The 6418-nt window shown below is 39.9% G+C and overlaps 1 pseudogene; it reads left to right on the top strand.

Annotated features, from left to right (window-relative positions):
• The first annotated feature begins 4115 nt into the window (after nucleotides 1-4115).
• Nucleotides 4116-4774, top strand: LOC101352569 (UPF0711 protein C18orf21 homolog pseudogene; annotated as a pseudogene).
• Nucleotides 4775-6418: the final 1644 nt, after the last annotated feature.

Raw genomic sequence — 6418 nt, 5'->3', positions numbered from 1 at the left:
TTAGAACTGAGTTGCCATTTTAAATATTTCATGATCTAATCATTTCTGTCCCTTCCTTTAAAAACATTTATTAAATACTTATCGTCATGCAGACGCTCTTCTAGGCAATAGGGTTTACAGTCTAGCTGGGGGAGAGAAACAATCAATGTGTGCATTAGTTTTCTATTGTTGTGTAACAAATTATCACAAACCTAGTGGCCAAAAACAACACACATTTATTATCTCAGTTTCTGTGTGTCAGAAGCCTGAACATGGCTTGGCTGTATCCTCTGCCTATGATCTCACAAAGGTGAGATCAAGGTATATACCAGGGCTGACTTCCCATCTGACTCTTGGAGTCCTCTTCCAAACTTATGTGGATATTGACAACATTTAGTTCCTTACAGATGTAGAAGTGAGAGCTTTGGTTTTTTGCTGAACTGCTAGAGGCCACCCACAGTTCCTTGCCTCATAACACTCTCCATGGGGCCCTCTCACAAGCTGGCAGCTTCTTCTAAGTCAGCAAAGGAGAAAGTCGCTAGAGAAAGCCTACTAACAAACTGGAGTCATATATAATGTATCCTAATCATGGGAATAACATCTGTTCTGCTATATCGTGTAACCTAATCATGAGAGTGAGTCCTTGGGTGTTGCAAATGGTTAAGTGCTCAGCTAAAAGACTGGAGATTCAAGTCTACCCAGAGTTACCTTGAAAGAAAAGCCTGGCAATCTATTGAAAAATCAACCATTGAAAACCCTATTGAGCAGAGTTCTACTCTGACATGCATGGGGTCACCATGAGTCAAAATCAACTTGACAGTAACTGGTTTAATCATGGGAATGAAATCCCATCACCTTGTCATATTTTGTTGGTTAGAAGCAAGTCAGAGGCCCTACCCATACCCAAGGGGATGGAGATATACAAAGACATGAACACCTGGAGACGGGGATGGAGGGGGCCACCTTAAAGTCTGTCTGCCATACCTGTAAATAAATATACAAGAATGATATCAGATAGAAATGAGTATTCCACAGAGATCCAAAATCGGGGGCTATGACTGATTGTGAGTTGGTGACATTTGATCGAGTGATCAAGGAAAACCTCTCCGAGGAGGTGGCAACTAAACTGAGATCTCAGTGATGAGAAAAAGCCAGCTAGTCTGTGTTGACAGTGAGGTGGCTGGAGAGTAATGGATGACAGGGAAAGAGATATGAAATGAAGTCAGACTGGTAGGCATGGTCTGGGTCATGTAAGGATTCACAAATGCATATATTTCTTCTACATGCTATTATTAGAGGCTTTTAAATAGGGCAAAGGTATAATCTGGTTTTCTTTTTTTGAAATTGCTGTAATGAAAATAGATCATAGGGATTTCATAGTAGAACAACAAGATCAATGGAAGGCTACTGTAATCGTTTGGGGGTTGAACAATGGGAACTTGGAGCGGGGTGAGAGTGGAGGAAATGGAGAGAAGTAGACAGGCCTGAGAAACAGGAGGTAACATCAGTACATGCTTGTATAGTAAACGGAGAATATGAGCAAAAAGAAATCCAGGAAAAACTCCTAGACTTTGTTCTTAACTATTTTCATAAAGACTGTCTTGTGCAATCTTGCCTTTCTTAAAGAGCAAATTTCCGTGTATGTCCACACAATCCCTTTCTTGTGTTAATGGTTGCAGCACATGATTCTTTCATACCATTTTCCAGAATGTTACTTTATCAAGGAACATCCTCAGATTCCTCTGGCCAAAATCCAGCCCGATTGTGTTAAGCAACTTTCAGCCAAGAACACATGGTATCCTTAGTCATTGTCTCACAACACTTCCTTCTATACTTTGTTTATAAATTTAGAAAACGTGTTTAATACAAGTTTTAAACAACACTACCTTGTGAGGGAAACTGAATAATTTCTCTTGATAATGATTTCTTGGTAAACAAATTATTTTAATCCCTTGCAGTTAGACCACATACAGAAAAATTAAGTAGCACAGTTTTGTTTTTTGTTGTTGTTGTTTTTGAGGTATGGTTTAATAAAAAACACAACTCTAATGTTTGGTGTCTTACTACCCTTTTAAAATGCATTCATTAGTGTAATTTTGCCTGGCCCCTTGATGAAAGCAGGGCAGGTCCCATAACGTTTTCTGAAATCAAAATGTCAAGCAAAATATATATATATGTGTATATATATATATATGTGTGTGTGTATATATATATGTGTATATATATATGTGTGTATATATATATATATATATACCATTGCAAAGAGTGAGAATTCCAGAACACTTAATTGTGCTCATGAGGAACCTGTACATAGATCAAGAGGCAGCTCTTTGAATAGAACAAGGGGATACTACTTGGTTAAAGTCAGGAAAGGTGTGTGTCAGAGTTGCATCCTTTCACCATACTTAATCTGTACGTTGAGTAAATAATCTGAGAAGCTGGACTATAGGAAGAAGAATGGGGCATCAGGACTGAAGGAAGACTCATTAACAATCTTTGTTATGCAGATGACACAACCTTGCTTGCTGAAAGTGAAGAGGACTTGAAGCACTTACTGATGAAGATCAAAGACTACATCTTCAGTTTGAATTACACCTCAGCATAAAAAAAAATAAAACCGTCCCAACTGGACCAACAATAAGCAACATCATGGTAAATGGAGAAAAGATTGCAGTTGTCAAGGATTTCATTTTACTTGGTTCCACAATTGACGCCCATGGAAGCAGCAGCCAAGAAATCAAATGCATTGCATGGGGCAAATCTGCTGCAAAAGACCTCTTTAAAGTACTAAAAAGCAAAAATGTCACTTTGAAGACTAAGGTGCGCCTGATGCAAACCATGGTGTTTTCAATCGCCTCAAATGCATGCAAAAGATGGACAATGAATAAGGAAGACCAAAGAAGAACTGACACCCTTGAATTGTGGTATTGGGGAAGAGTATTGAATACACCATGGACTGCCAAAAGAACGAACAAATCTGTCTTGGAAGGAATACAACCAGAATGCTCCTTAGAAGAAAGGATGGTGAGACTATGTCTCATATAATTTGGACATGTTATCAGGAGGGATCAGTACATAGAGAAGGACATCATGCTTGGTAAAGTAGAGGGTCAGCAGAAAAGAGAAAGACCCTCAAGGAGATGGACTGACACAGTGGCTGCAAGAATGGGCTCAAGCATAACAACAATTGTGAGGATGGCGCAGGACCCAGCAGTGTTTCGTTCTGAGTTGGAACTGACTCCACGACACTTAATAACACCTAATAACAACCACAACATATATATACATATTGGTAGCCCAGCGGTTAAGAGCTTGACTGCTAACTAAAAGATCAGCAGTTCTAATCTACCAGCTGCTCCTTAGAAACCCTGTGGAGCAGTTCTACCCTGTCCTGTAGGGTTGCTATGAGTTGGAATCAACTCGAGGGCAATGGATTTGGTTTTTGATGTCAAGCAAATGAGAGAATCAGCTCTTCAATATTCAAAGATAAGTCTTCTCTTTGCCATTGAAGGTCTGTAGTTAGTGGCCTCCTGCCTCTGGGCACAGGGCTGTATTTGGCTTCTGCTCTGACATCCCTCTTCACATCCTTAGCTCTCTAGCTGGTATTCTCAGCATCTCCATCAGAGATGAAACGGGGAGAGAGGAGAGGTGAGAGCTTTTATTTGCTGGGCACTTCACACTCCCTGGTCCTGGCAGCTGGTTCACTTGTAAGCTTTCAAAGTCTGTACTAGGGCACCATGCAGGCCCCTGTCACTGTGATATTCAGGGCACCAGTGAAGCTCCACCCCCAGCCCTGCTTCCCTGGTGGTCACCCCCCCCCCCAGTGTCACGCTGCTGGAGTCCCCTCCTTCTCCCAGGGGCTCCAGCCCAGCTCCCTCTCTGTGTGGCCCACGTATTGTCCACAGGAAACCCTGGGGCATCCCCTGCCAGGACACGTTCAAGCAGTGCAGGCTGTGGTGGCAAGGCAGCCCTGGCCAGCCCGCCAAGCGTGACAGTGACTTAGCTTTCTCCTCCTTTCTCCGTATCTTGAGCTAAAGTCAGACCCTAGGAAAGACAGTTTCAAAATAACAAAGTAAAAACATCAGTTAAAAAGTATAAATCTCCCCTTCCGGTATCTCCTTGTCTCACCGGCGACTATGAGGCAAAAGCACTACCCTGAGACTGCGGCTCAGAAACCACAAGCTAGCTGCCCAGGCCAAGCCTGTTATCTCCTCTGGGCCTACAGTTTGTCCAACGATGCTAAGAATAGTTGTGAAGAAACATGTCCATACTATTTCCCGCTGCGGGTGTTGGATAACTCTCGAGTGCACCTCAAACCCAAGCCCAAACTGAGATCAAAAATACAGAAACTTTTTAATCGAGAAGCAAAAAATTATACACACTCAGTTTTAAAGAAGCAACAATTGTGAAAAAGTACAAAGACTCGAATAGTGTATTGCTGATTACTTGTAAAACATGCAACAGAACAGTTAAACATCATGGTAAAAGTAGAAGCTTTCTGTCATCATTGAAGAGCAACCCTAGCACTTCTATGACTAAACCCATCCAGAACACAGCAGCAAAAAAGACTCCAAGTTCTGCAAACCTAAATCGTGACATGTCTAGTTCCAAAGGCAAAGTCCCTGCATTGATTTTCAGAACGCCTACATCTGGATGGTCAACTCCCACTTTCTCTTCCTCAAAGAATATAAGCAAAACAAAGAAACATTTCTCTCAACTAAAAATGTTGCTTCGTCAGCAAGAATCTCAAAAGACTCCAAAGATGGACTTCAGAAATGTCTTGTCTTCTATGTAAAGAATGGATTTTGAGAATAAGAAATGTTCTAATGTAATTTCTGAAACTAAAGATAATCAGAAAAACAAATAAACAAAAAAAAATATATATATATATTTATATAAAATATAAATCACTGTTCTTATTAATTGGGCCAAAAGCTGTATCACTGCTATTAGTAATCCAGAGAAGTAAATATTTTGGTGTAAGTAAAGATATATGCATGTAAATTAAATTAGTTGGAAAATTTTGAATTATCTTTGCTCCTCTCTCCATGTGTATATGTTTTGTGTGTGTGTGTATACATACATGCATGCATACATATATGCATATATGTGTATATACATAAATATATATATATATATATATATATATCTCCATACATCTGTAGTGGGAATCTTCAATTCTGAGCAAATTCTCACCAGAGTTTATCTGAATCAGAGAGCTGGACTATGTAGTTAAGGCTCACAGAGACAACAGGTAGAATCTTGTCTTCAGCCTCAAGGGTAACGACATCTCTTGTTGTGTCAGCACTTGCTGATTGAAAGTGGAACTCCCAGATTAAAGGCGGAACACACCCTTGGCTGTTAAAAACATCAGAATGAGCAGAGGAACATTATTTCAGTCAGTACTTTCTTAAATCTTGATGAATGTGTATTCTTTCCTTCCCTTTGTGATTTGTAAAGAATATGTCATAAATAAACATTTCTATCAAGAAACTTAATGGAAATGTTCTTCCCCAATAGAAATATAAAACTAACTTACTACGGAACATTTCTAGACAGTCAAGTGAGAAAGAGAGCAAATTTACCAGATTACTAACCCCCCTGGTTCACAATTTCATAACTCCCTGCATTCTCCAGAGCTTGTCTGCACTTGCTAATTACACTTTCAGTTGACCCATTTTTGGAATATTCACTTCTTTTCATATTGCTTTAAGGGAAATCATTAGTAAATATTGGCCATATTAGTAAATAATGTACAAAAAAATTACCTCTTTTTTCTAAATTTAGATAAGCCATGGATATCTCCGAATACAGAAAAGAGAGGGAAGAGGAAGGACACCTGCCATCAATAGAGCTCCAAAAAGACTAAGAATGGACACTGACCCTGGGCGTACTTACCACCTTTTAACTATGTTAGTAATCACGCTTATCTGGATTTGCTCACTCTCTCAAGTCTGAGAGAACACACCACATATCTTCAGCACTTGCAGCTCAGACTCTGAGGCTCCCCAAGGAGAAAGGAGGAATTTATTTCATCACTCATCCTAAGTTCTATTGCACAAATGACTTTTCCTTAATTGTGTGAAGTTTCCAAGAAGACATCTCACCCTTGTTTCATTCATTTGTTCGTTCAACACGTTTCTGGAATACCTACCGTGCGCTAGACACCTGGCAAGGGGTTGAAGATACAGTGGTGAACAAGACAGTCTCTGTTCCCATGATGCTTACCATCCATTGGTCTCATTCATTCACTCATTATACAAGACTTTATTGAGCACATGAGACAAAGCTGTAAGCGCTTGGACACAGCAAAGAACTGGATAGAAAATAAAAAAAAAAAACAAAAAGTGTAATTTTAGGAATTGATATGTCCTACTAAAATGGACATTCCTGGGTGGCACAATGGTTAATGTGCTCACCTGCTAACCAAAACTCTGGA

Source organism: Trichechus manatus, unplaced genomic scaffold, assembly GCF_000243295.1.
Source record: "Trichechus manatus latirostris isolate Lorelei unplaced genomic scaffold, TriManLat1.0 scaffold00175, whole genome shotgun sequence".
NCBI classification, from domain to species: domain Eukaryota; kingdom Metazoa; phylum Chordata; class Mammalia; order Sirenia; family Trichechidae; genus Trichechus; species Trichechus manatus.
Note: the sequence above shows the minus strand (reverse complement) of the source record. Positions and strands in the feature narration are given on the sequence as shown.